General features: G+C 36.6%; 1 protein-coding gene across 1 annotated transcript in view; it reads right to left on the bottom strand.

Moving 5' to 3' along the window:
* Positions 1 to 4,843, bottom strand: part of LOC129262041 (uncharacterized) — a 32,635-nt gene extending 27,792 nt beyond the window's left edge. Inside the window, exons 1-2 of the mRNA XM_064100312.1 lie at positions 4,745 to 4,843; positions 3,234 to 3,534 (exon numbers count right to left, since the gene is read on the bottom strand). The gene's annotated coding sequence lies outside the window, so the exon portion shown is untranslated. The remainder of the gene's footprint in view (positions 1 to 3,233; positions 3,535 to 4,744) is intronic.
* Positions 4,844 to 13,559: the final 8,716 nt, after the last annotated feature.

The raw sequence follows: 13,559 nt of genomic DNA, 5'->3' as shown, positions 1-13,559 counted from the left end.
GAAGACCAGCGTGGTGCCGATAATTTTGTGATGTTCCATCTCGTCAGAAGAAATAACAGGTACACTCGACGAAAAGGAAGAAAGTTGATTGACAATCCTGTACTTTGTACAGTTATTCTGTATAACCAATCTGTCATCTAGTGTAGACAGTAACTTTTTAACTTCGATGTTTAAAAATATTCTATGTCGCCCGAAAACGAGATAATTGAAAGGAATAACACAACATTAACATGACAATAATGTAAAATTTAATTTGTGCTTGATTTCTCCAAACAGATTTCGAGGACAACATAATGTCGAATTTCAAGAACCAATTAACTTAATTAAATTTGAGTAAATTATCCATACAGATGACTAAGACAATCATCAATTTAATGGAGATAACGCTCAGTGTAATATGCAAAGTTTTTAAAGTTTTAATCCGTTTCAAAGAGTAACATGAGCGGTGTCGCAATGTGCCTTCTACATGATAAGTCAATACATTTCTGAGCAATTATTGATGACATTTTTAATAATCTTTTGAAAATGACGAACACGTATTTATGAAACATTCGATAAAATGCAATGAATTGTCATTTTGAATAAAATATCCATTAAATAAGGAGGACGACATATAACGGGTTACAATTTATGGGACGACTACCCCCTGACGTGCACATTCTAATGAGAGAAATTCATTTTTGACAGCTTGCTGAAATGATACTCGTTAAGAATTTCAACAAAATAGGCGCAAGGGGGTGGACAATACCCAACTGTGCTTGTGTGAAATCTGTCGGATCTTGTCACTAATTAGGACGTGTAAGGGACTTGACAGGTTGAGGGGGCTTCTCAGAAGTGTATTAGAAGTGTAGTACGTCTTAGGTAGATAGCGTAATAAGGTGTGCCCTGCGGTGCTTTATAAGTCATACCCTAAATCTTGTAATTTCATGATTTTATGCTTGGAAATGACAAGTTTGTTTGCAAATCTAGGGTGCTTGAATGTATCAATTTGAAATATCATATTTTCCTAAGCATGGCAATCACATTCACATCTACACTTACCCCTACCCCTCAAACTCATACCAAAAACATATATACTCTTACTACTAATTACTACTGCCATTATCATCACCATCACCACCGTTGCCTAGTGGTATGTAGTAGTAGTAGTAGTAGTAGTAGTAGTAGTAGTAGTAGTAGTAGAATTGAAGTAGGAGAAGTACTACTATTTCTTCTTCTTCTTCTTCTACTACTACTACTACTACTACTACTACTATACTGCTGCTGCTGCTGCTGATGCTGCTACTACTACTACTACTACTACTACTACTGCTACTACTACTTCTACTACTACTACTAATTCTTCTACTACTACTACTACTACTACTATTACTACTACTACTATACTACTACTCCTACTACTACTACCATCACTTCTACTACTGCTACTACTACAACAACATCTACACTATAATACTTCTACCACTACTACTACTTCTACCACTACTAATACTACTACTACTACTACTTCTACTACTGCTGCTGCTGCTGCTGCTGCTGCTACTACTACTACTACTACTACTTCTACTACTACTACTAATTCTTCTTCTACTACTACTACTACTACTACTACTACTACTACTACTATATTACTACTCCTACTACTACTACCATCACTTATACTACTGCTACTACTACAACAACATCTACACTATAATACTTCTACCACTACTACTACTTCTAACACTACTACTAATACTACTGCAACTTCTACTATATACCGATAACCATTAAATTGGAAATGCTTCTTGCTCCACTAGTATTTTTACGACTATTACTACTGGTTACACTTATACTTCTACTCTAACCCTCTATTCATCAACATTTAATGACATCATTGTGCCGTCATCCTTTATCAAACCGCATCCATACATTATGGATTATCATGAACATACTATGTTAACAGAAACCCTACTTCATACATACCTGTGACCCTTTAGTATTCCACAATCTGATGCATTTACTTCCTTCCTAATTCAAAATATATCACTTTCAGTCAGTACAAGTTCGAACAACTTTCAGCTCCGCCTACTATCTGACCACATCTCCTTGGTATACATGGTATAACTACATGTATATCTACATCAAATCCTTAAAAACAACTGCCGAGGCTGCAACTACCATTCGAAACCAAACAACCTCTGAAACTCGATCAAAGCAACGCGATCCATTGTAATCATAGTAGTCCCACTCATAAGATACAAAGTCTCCAAAGTGTGTCTGGGGGTATACAATACCGCATACTCATTTATCGATCCACTTGGCTACATTATCATTAGCAAGCTCTTCAGCCGTGACTTCAGATCTAGCCTACGGGTATTGATCGGTGGAAAGGGTCTATCCTCTTTTCTTCCTGGCTCGAAACAAAATACCCGTCGCATGAATGGCGCTCTACACAAACTCTTCACAGCAATGTTACAATAAGGGACTCATGATAGCCCATTTAGGGTCTTATACATAGTTTTGATAAGGGGGTCCAGGGATCGATTGGTTGGTCCGTCGAAGTCTTGATTGACTGATTTATGTGCCAGCATACCTGGGGTGGATTATGGTATTATTATAAGTTCGAAATGTGTCTCTGGATTGACATCATGAAAAGGATTAAGAGAGTTGAAATGGGTGTAATTACTACCTTGTCTAGTCCTATATTACAAGTTGTATTGATCTGTAAATTGTGAACTTAACAAAGTAACGTCATCCATTCGTTTTGAAATGGCTAGAAATCGAATGATGTTGATGGGAGGGTTGCACCATCACTTGTCTTGATTGAAATCCCGGATTGAAATACGATTAGATTGATTATGTTAATGTATTAAATATCAGGAATATTTATTCGAAGGAGGTAAACTACTGTAGAATACCCCTTGATTTAATTTACCCAATTATCTTATACCCTAATGATTTATGTCGTCCTAAAATTTGGCCTACGACGTTCCAAGAGGGCCACATGACAAGTTTCATCAATTTTCATCTATTTTCAACCATGACAATGGTTAGATTTGCATGTATAGTTAAGATCATCAAAATACATTGTAAAATACAGTCGTAATTTGATATCATGAATGAATAACTACTATTCGCTTACTATTATAATGTCGCCAACCTTCCCCTTTTTGTACTGTACCGTATACATCAGTGTATACATAATGCACTGTGCATTTTACAAAGTAAATACACCTATCGAATTTACGTACAATGTATCACGACTCTCTGCAAACAGATGCTGTCCGGTATCCCTGCATCATCAGTTTGGGCGGGAAAAAGCGGAAGGCATCCTTTTGGATCTCTGAAACACACGCCCTTTGATTGATGGTACTGTTATTAAACCATGATCTAACAGCCTCGCACAATCACTGAGCAAACGAAACCCTGACCGTCTCCTTAGCAGGAAATTCCCCGGTGGAGATGTATGACTTTCGTTGGAGTATGTGCGGTTCGATGACGATATTGACTCACTTTTATTGAGGTGATTAGAGCATCTCAACCGTCCATTTTCTGTTTGTTTTGGGAGGGAAGACAAAAGTTTGGCTTCCCCTTTATCTGCACACAAAATCTAAAATGAAACACGGTATCTTCATGGATTCGATATAAACTAAATCACCCATTGACATGTCCAAGTAGAGAGAATATATATATATATATCTATAATGGTAACCATGGAAACTTAGAAGGAATAATCCACAACTTTGGGGAAAAAACATTAGTGTCTAAATAAGAGCATTTTGTAACTTTAAGCTACTGTCATGACCGTGTGACTCTCAGTTGATCTTTTCTGTACATATGGTGAAAATCTCAATTTGGAAGTACAGACAATAGTGTTAATCATGATTAAATATTATTGACAACTTCTGATCTGTCTTTGTCTCGGCAAATACAAAGATGATCATAAATTTCATTTCACGGCAAATGTCAACATAGTTAATGGTAGTATTGACGATAGCCTATGTGAAATATCGAACATGATAATATGTATAAAATCTATTAAACTTGTTCTGTGATTTCGTAGCTTAAATGGTCATGCGAACATTCAAATTGATTAAACGAGCAAGGAAAACATGCAGAAAATGAATAAAGGCTTATATAGCCTTAAAGAACATTACTTTACTACACTTAAAACAACTGCGTCAATTTCCGGCAAGGTCTTATAACTGAATAACAGATAAATCTAATTTCAAGTCCATGGGTATCCTAAGCCCATCGAATACCTAACATGATTTAATGTCCAATGGTGTGCAGTATTCTGAACAAACATTAAAGAGCAGACGATAGAGATCAGATGGAGAGGACTGGTTCCGTTCTCTGAAGGATCTCACGAATGATCTGGCGCCAAAAACTGACATTGGTGTTTACAAGCATGCGCGGGAATCTCAGGAACCTTTTTAAAGAGCTGTTATAGATCTTTTCAACAAGGACTTGTCTAATGATTCCTTAATTTCAAACCCTTTCTGGCCTTCATTTTATACTTTTTATATCAATGAAATGGTTTATATTATTTTCCCTCATGGTTTATTTGGTGTATTCAAGGGGTATCATAGGGAATAATCAACGAGGTGTGTGTAATATTGTTGAGTCAATGATTTTAAATCGATTGTGCATGAGGGTATCAGCATAACTTAAAGTAGAAACTTAAAAAAAGTACAATGATAGTTCTTTAACGATTTGTTGATCGGTGTTTATTTTCACCCTAGTCTACGCATGATTTTACCTTTCTGTATAGATGTTTATCCCCGTAATGTTCGTTCGTTAGTGTCTGGTCATCAGTCCTGAACTAATGATGAGGGTATTCCTTTCATTACCACATCCTGCAAATAGAGGTTAAAAGACGAAATGAAAGAAAAAAGGACGATTGGTGACGATATCAATAACAATCCTCCTTTTATTTTGAGGTTTAACGCTAGATTTCATGGTCATGAGATTAGGGACGAAGTTGTATCGCAGTTGTATCATTCCCAGACAATTATTAACAATTCGAGTGTCGCATGATTTAATACACTGAATGTGCACTGTTAGGGATATGTGCCCCAATTGGCTCTCCATAGTTAAACCACAGCTTTAAACCAGGGTTTAACTTAAACCTGAGTTCAGAATACGAGCCATATAGTAATCGAGTATAAATAATGTGAAACATGCAGCAGCCCCGACAAAATTTTCACATTCTCCAAATACAATGGGATTTTTTCCGCCTTAAATCACAAATATCCACAACCTACAACTAAATTGTAAACATTATATCACCAGGTTGGCCTATATCCATTGACCTCACCTGGGTGGAGAATTGCAAATATGTGGATATGAATTCAAATCCTCAAGCATTGCGCCGATAGTCTTGACCACCTCTATCTTCCATGCGCATTACCATGTAGATTTAACGATTTTCTTTGGAAGAAAGTTGAGGGGAGATTGAATACCAGTGTTGCCAATCTGAAGTACAGGGATTTGTTAAATTCATGTCAATAAAATCGCAGTCATTAATGTTCGGCATTTAGAGGGTGCAATTAGCAGATCAATAACGACATTCATCCTTACATATACTGGCCTTTGATCTAGCCCATTATAAAATGGCGGCTGTGGAATTAATCTATAAACGACCCATTAGCTGAAAAACATCGACACTAACGTATACGCACACGTGACAATAATGATACTGTTAATAATATTAAATTGTTACCAACATGATGGTAGCTGTAATACATCCAACAGGAACAAAAAAACAGCAAAATACTAATTTCACCGAGCCAGCATGAGATGTAAGGTCGCATCAAAAGACATCTTTGCGATTATGGGTGATGTGCACTTCCGCCGCTAATGAATATTTTATCAAGGTAATAAAGGAGAGTGCCACTTCGTCAGCCAATCAGAGAGCTTAAAAGCATTACTGTGGCGCCACATGGGAAGTAGGCCTAGTCAAAAGGTATATGAGAGATGCTATCCCCTGTAAAGCATATACATAATAGAGGTAATTTGTCTGAGGAGAGAGCCTATTCATGGTATCAAAGGCATATCATGTGGATTTGGCCAGATCAAGAATGAAATCGCTACCATCTTTAATTGAGTAGAGTCTACATATATCTAAAATCACGATTAAGAAAAAAAATACCCAAAACAAAAATAGAAACATTTATATTCGGATTCGTTTGAACATGGTATAAACAAACTACCACTCATCCCTCCCCTTTTTCTCTCTCTATTAATTGATGTCACTGGGGCAATCCCTTTCTATCTAACGGCTATGATTGAAAAGGAATACCCATTATTTACATATTGATTTAAGTTCTCGTAGAATGAATGTAACACTTTGCAAATTGACAAGCATGTGTTTGATTCAAGGGTATGTAAGACCATAATGGATATGAGAAAACTCCACCACCACATGTATGACATGGACATCTCTGTGCATTTTCTTGTTTATTAGTAACCCCCCCCCCCCCATTTTCACACTCAAAATCATGCACTTCGATTGAAAACTTGGCTTCAGGTTTGAAATTCGATACTGTCAATACTGTAGCAAATCGGGCAACATAAATATTTTTAGTCGCAAATGAAAGGAACGGGCCCTCGGCTTCAGGTTGGACGAGCTGAAATGTAAATAGAGGAGGCTTGGCTGCTCCCCATTTTGTCGCTTTTTTTGCGTGGGTATGCCACGTTGTTTAAGAGCGGTGGTGTATAAATATGGGGGCACGTGCCATTATCCCGTACCCCGAGTATGCCTAGAAAATACTTATGACGATGGAGGAGTATATTATTATTATCTGCCCAATATCTACTACAGGCCTGGGATCGACATTGGTAGAACCACAGGAGAACATTAAGTTTATTCCGTTAAAAATATGGGGAAAGTGACGTTAATGGGAATCGAAGCAACGTTATAGGGGGAATTTTTAACAACGGGAAAGAACAAAAGCACTTGATCTAAAGAAAAATATTTGAAGATGAAATGACCAGAAAATATCAAAACGGGAATTTTCTCTGAATATCTAGACCCGAAATCAGTTTGTAGATTACCTAATTCACACTTTGACAGCCATAGTGACATATCAGTCTAATGCCTCAACCCAAACCTTCCCTCATGATCAGATGGCATACATGCTATGCCATAGTGCTCAAATTGTACTTGTCCTCTAGAAGTGTCGCCAAAGGGATGTTTGGTCATTTCATTCTCTCAAAGCAAACGCGGTGTGCCTTTGTGTTTTTTTTTCCTCACTGATAAATATTTATCACGATGTGCAACGAAATTGAGAAATATACATATTCCCTCTGAAGTAAATATGAATTGGATAACTATATATTCCACATGTTTTGCCGGTCAGTTCTTAATTTCTTACAGACCCATCGAAATCCTTTGGCATGATGATGAAAAAAGTGATATCAAGTTCCTGTCTCTCTCTTCTTTTCCCCCTTTTAATGGCAAGGGCGTAGGCTGGGGATGCACACTCCCGCTGAGGTAGAGGAGCTCCGACACTGGCAAGCAAAACGAAAATTGTTTCCCCTTCTTCTGCTTTCAACAGTTGATTTTCCAATCTTTAATTCCATGCAGCCTACACCACTTTTAAAGTGGTATGGGGTGCATGATCTTGAGGAGATGGAACTAAAGTTAGTTAAAATTAGTTCCACATTCCCAGGATGTGCACCTCTCCATGCTCAAACCAGCCTATTTCCTTGAATGAGTTAAGTTTTCAATTCATAAAATTATAAATTAACTCTGCCCTTCATAATTCAATTTTAAGTATATAGCGAATGTAACATTAACATATCCAAGAGACCCTTTTAGCCCCACCTTCGCACAACCTTTTGCATTTTTCATTTGTTGGCCTAAGTCATCAAGACTAAAGCACCCCAATATTCATCGCCCGTCCCTCTCATCGAACATCCAAATCCGCCAGTGCTCTGAAAGAAAGTCACGAATCGAAATATACCTAACACAGGTGAAACAGGAACATAACAATCATTCTCCTTGCGATGTACCGATAAATCAGTGATTTATGGAGTCCAAGCCGTAGAGGTCATGTTCAATTATGAGCCGTGGAAGCTGGCAGAATTGTTCTCATAATTGGAAAATGCCATCAGATTGTGAGTGGATTTATGTGCCGAACTGAAGAGGGACCAAGAAAATGATAGAGGAGCATATGCCGCTAAATGAAATGAGGCCATCAACTGTCCGAGAAATAGCATAGAGAACAAAAATAATTAATGGTGCCAATGACATTTACTGAACTGCATAATGATTTGCTGCTTCATACCCTTTACATCCAATTGCTATGAAAAGTACTCAATGATTTCGATCAAGGATTAATAACGACGAAGAAGCGCATTATTATACCTGCCTGATATTTTAGTTTGGCCTCATGCATCTGACCCGCGATAATTATGTATTACATGTACAAAACACAATTAAAGCAACAGAATATGTGTACCTTATGATAAAACATGAGAATTCATAATAATTATAATTACACATGATTGTTGGTATAGTTCCCCCTTGGTGTAATATATTAAAATTAAGATGCAATTATTGTTATAGACGGTGTTATTTATGAACACTATAAAGTAAAACCGATGGAGACCTTTAAATAATTGGCACCTTTGTGCTTCTCAAAAATGGCGCCAAACTCATCGGTGGATTGTGTCGTAATCATGGTTACACTTGGCTATTGCCTATCCAGATAATGAGATATTGACAGAGAGAGAGATATGAAATCATAAAAAAGTTTAAAACACATTCTGCAATAAGCGCCACACTTGAGTTTATAAAATATGCATTAAATTTTCATTATCAACTCAAATTCTTTTGAAACAAAAATTATCCACATTAGATCTCTTAATGATATTTTTAGGACGGGTTGTTTTGTCCTTTATTAAACTATATATTTTTGATAACTTTGTATTTATTTTGTGAGTATTTCCCTCTCATGTATTTTTTTTTCTCATTTGATTATCTGTATTTATACTTTGTTATTTTGTTATTTGTTGTGTTATCTATTTTTTGAGGGGCCCACATTGTACAAGCATTGCTTTTTAGTGGGTCCCTCCATTTCCATCTTAATTTAATTTCTATTGAAAAATAGTGTACATATTTAAAACCTACAATGTGTTGCCCAAATTGTCTAAGTGTTTTTTCACAACATATGTATCATAATTTTTTTTTGCAACGGATACAAATATTTATGTTTATATATGGTATACAATTTGTTTTTGTTTGATGGAAGTGAAATAAATAAATTTGAATTTGAATTTGAATCATGTGAATTAGACATCTGTTTACCCAAAAACTCATCATACTAATATTACAATGAAATCGATCGTTCTCCAATAAAGATACAACTATTGCTGTATGCAATTATGAAAATTTGATGCAGTGAATGATTAATTTAACTATTAATATGCTAGTTGTCAGAAATGTGCTGTTATGTGAGACTGAGAACAATTTAGCTCACGATTGTCTTCAAATATTTGTTTTAAAAATGCCCCTCGAGACACAAAGAAAAATAATGAAATATCTTGATTTTCAATCTCAGAGATTCCAAACATTCAAGTCCATTCCCTTGGTTGCAGTATAACGTTACATTATTGGCTCCATGATCGTGAAGGCATTTAGCTTCACTAAGCACTATTCCATTCCTTGCTTATTCATAATTTGTCAGAATGCCATGTTACTCCCAAATCGGTCAGACGACCCGACTTATTAATTTCTCGCAACGAGCTCAGATAACTATAATCCGAAAAATAATATTCATGACTAGGACAAGGCGGGAAATTACGAAATGCCTTTGATCTCCGCGATACATGAAAGCGGAAACGCTTTCGAAAGATAATAGTGCTCTTTTCTGATTTCGTTTTTGGGAGAAAATGTTGGGTAACGTTGAAAAAATCAAAGAGCCCGCCAAATTTGATAGATTGCAATCATGTAAATCGTCGTCGCTACCTCAATGAGTAAACGGTCTTCTTTCTGCATACAGCTCAATTACATTGTATATTGTTTCACAAGACAGGAGGCGCGTCCAAAAAGTCGGTTTCTAATATCTCCATTTTGAAACTAGAACATCATAATTTCTAGTGGAGACCAAACGTATTTGTATGTCTCGGACATCTATATGGATTGTGCATGAGTCAGTATTTGGATGAAAACAATATTTTTGTGGTGGCCTGGAGCTGGAGCCCCCAGATTTTTCTTAAAATGAGAAAGGGAAAACTAATGAATTGTATTTTCGAACGTGATACTTGTGTGAAATGTCCTTAAATACCCCTCCTACATACATCATTATTTGTCTTTCTAAATACATTTTAAGCACAGTGTAAATTTTCCGATCATTCGCTTCCTCGCTCAGAGTGTTTCCTACATATACTGCACTCTTTCTAATATTCAGTCCCTTAATCTTTGCCTCATTACTTCTATACGGAGTTACTTTACTATATTCGTTGCTTGTATTAATATGACATACCCGAATACTGATTTATTAGGTACCCGTGATAAAGGTTCTGAATAAGATGAATTAATCGAAATTAATCGCGGAAAATATATAAGCTCAAAGTAAGGCAACTGTTGCCATTTCGAGAGCATTCCGCTTGATTTCCTGTTTATCTACACAAAGTCTGTTTGAAATAGTGAACTATCAAATCGAGTGGCAAATCGAATCCCCCTTTTTGGCGAGAACACAGCGGAAAATTAATATCCGGAACGGAAATTACAAAATAATGAAAGATACCTCAATGATATCTGGTAAATATAAGATATGCGCAGAAGATGTATTCCTCTGCTAGCGATACGAAAAAAAATTGTGAATATTCTATTTGGGTCTCTAAAAGGTCACATCGTTTTCACCCTCTACGATTATCTTGACTCAAGGGAAGACAATGTAGAATGTCTTCGGGGTATGTGCACTTCAAGATATCTCACAAGTATTTTCAATCGTTTACACCCTCCAGGTACAGGCGATATATTTGTTGGAGTTTAGTTAAGGGTTTGGGCGCAGGGGAGTCATTTATTCAACATCACGACACAGTGAGGAGGTTAAAACGCCCTGAAGCTAGAGGCCGTTTTTGCTTGCACTCTGCAAGATGGATCTTGTGGCTCCGGAATAGCTTAGCATGTTAAAGTAAATAAGTGATAACTTCAGCCATCATCTCCCCACCCTGGATACCAGGGAATCCAGAATTGAATGAAACCATGGAGGTGACGGATAGTCTGCCAGACCAGACTCTTGTCTAATATTTATTTTGCAAAACTTAGAACGCATATTGTTTTCCCAAAGAAGGTATAATTATGTGCAGGTTTTCAGAACACTGTACCTGGATACGTTGTATTCATAATCTGCAACGAAGCTTCAAAATAACGAAACTGTCGCTTAAAATTTTGGGTAGGCCTACAACTAAAATTGTCGCTGTTTTCGTAATGACCCTTCAACTCGTTATACTCAAATACCATTTGAATTATCTTAAAGAAGTAGGTCTAAGTTGGACATCCTTCCTCATCACTCTGGGGAAGCAGGACCACAAAGATCACCCAGACGTGCAGACATAATTGTTGCACCCTTGCACCTCAAAAGCTCAATACCCAACTATCATCAGACGCTTTATTCGAAACGATAAAACTGCCACGGTATATCTTCCCTGAGCTCGAGAGTAGAAAAGAAATAAATTATGTTACGATAAAAAATCTTCTTGATCCAATCATAGGATTTAGGTGACGGGTTAGGTGAGGTTAAAAGGATTTCTTCGCCTTAAAGTGACGACGGTTACACTGTCATCCATCATTCCCTCGCGAGGTCGAAACATTGAGAAGAAAAACTCCGATAAAATCACGTCATGAAGAGACAGTACATAATTTCTTTGACCTCAATATTGTGTGATGAATGTAAAGAGAGCGATGCCAGAAGAAATTATGAGATTAAATCTCAAGATAACGAGTGACTTTAGCCAGTATCACATTTACATGGTTATTCATTCAAACTCTTACAGAGACCTGGTAGGCCCATAAACAGACTAACGTATGAATGCAAACAATTGTGTGAAATACTGTTCAGGGGCTGGGGGAAGCATCATCTGAAAGATCAGGACAAAGATGAATCACTAACATTTTAAAAAACCCACCAAATGTGTTACGTAATCATAATAATACATCTGATTCTTGGCGCTTAAAATTATGACACCCCAACAGTGATAGTAAAGTCAATTGGGGAATTCACAAGCATCGTGAAATTGCAAATGGTTGAGTCGGTAAGGCAGCTTGAAATGAGTCAATTGAAGTTTATGAGAGCGGCATCATTTGAAGTGAACAAACCATGTCCTCTAAGAACCATGAATTCAATTAATAAATGCAATTTAAAAGAGTATCATTCGCTTGCCTCCTCATTCTTGAAAAGGATCGGATGCACGTAGACCAGTTCTGTTACTGTGGGTTAACCCCTAAAGGTAAACCTTGTTTATTCAAGACATGAATTTGAAGAAATTTCCTGGAAAATGTGTCTGGTGGTCTTGGTTTACTTCATCAGATTTTTCCTTGAAACAACACAAAAAATTTCAATTTCTTGGACAGTTTTCATCTTTGTTTCAGGGAATGAGCAAATTAAATAAACTCGATCATAGTTTCTTAATTGTATTTCAAGACTTTTTATGAACATGATATATGCATCATTGATTAGTTTTGTATTCACTGTTAATTTCATTACTCAAAACACATATCCCAAACATGAAGACACTTGATACTTATAGATCGATTATAAAAATTTGATTTGAATGTCCAATGCAAATTTCCCATTTTTTCTACAAAAGCAGTATAGGCTTATGTAAATTCTAGAGATGGTGTGCATCAAAGAAACGCGTTAAACCAAGCTAACCCTTACCCCCAAGGCTTTAAACTCCAAGACCAATTTCTTTGTCATGACAGGTACCATACCGCACCATGATTTCCACATTAATTTCACTCCAGAAGAAATCGTCAAACCTTTCATATTAGAAGGTACGTACGATGAAACTGCCTCAAGATATAATCACTGGTATAGAGCTGAAAACATAATGCAGACGAGAGAGAAATGCCCCTTAGAATGTCTCTCCTCATTTCGTCCTGTTCCATTTATAGCGCATAACGTGTTGCTAAGTATCCAAAGAATCAAATTAAAAGCCAGAGGGGAGCACTGACTCACTCCTGTAAATGCACCTGAAAACATTGAAGGGGAGAGAGGGTCCGTCAAATTTGCTTGGACGATTTTGTTTTCTGGTATAAAGAAGTATAGCTTTAAAAACCAAGATGACCAGCAATCTCATCTGTTTGATATTTCTCCGTTTTAAACTAAGACAGGGGGACTCAATCCAGTTCTTACCTTATTTACCAGATAAGCTAAAATGTGATATAATTACTGATATTCTGTTAAGTGTATGGTTAGAGAGAATTGATGCCAAATTTATTGTTTGTAATGTATACTTTAACTAATGTAACAGGTCAAAATTAACTGTTTAATTGAAATTCATATATTTTCATAACTCTTAATCATTTGTCTGTAAGTAATAGATGCCTTCACAGGAAGTGC

Source organism: Lytechinus pictus, chromosome 5 (assembly GCF_037042905.1).
Source record: "Lytechinus pictus isolate F3 Inbred chromosome 5, Lp3.0, whole genome shotgun sequence".
Lineage (NCBI taxonomy): Eukaryota > Metazoa > Echinodermata > Echinoidea > Temnopleuroida > Toxopneustidae > Lytechinus > Lytechinus pictus.
Note: the sequence above shows the minus strand (reverse complement) of the source record. Positions and strands in the feature narration are given on the sequence as shown.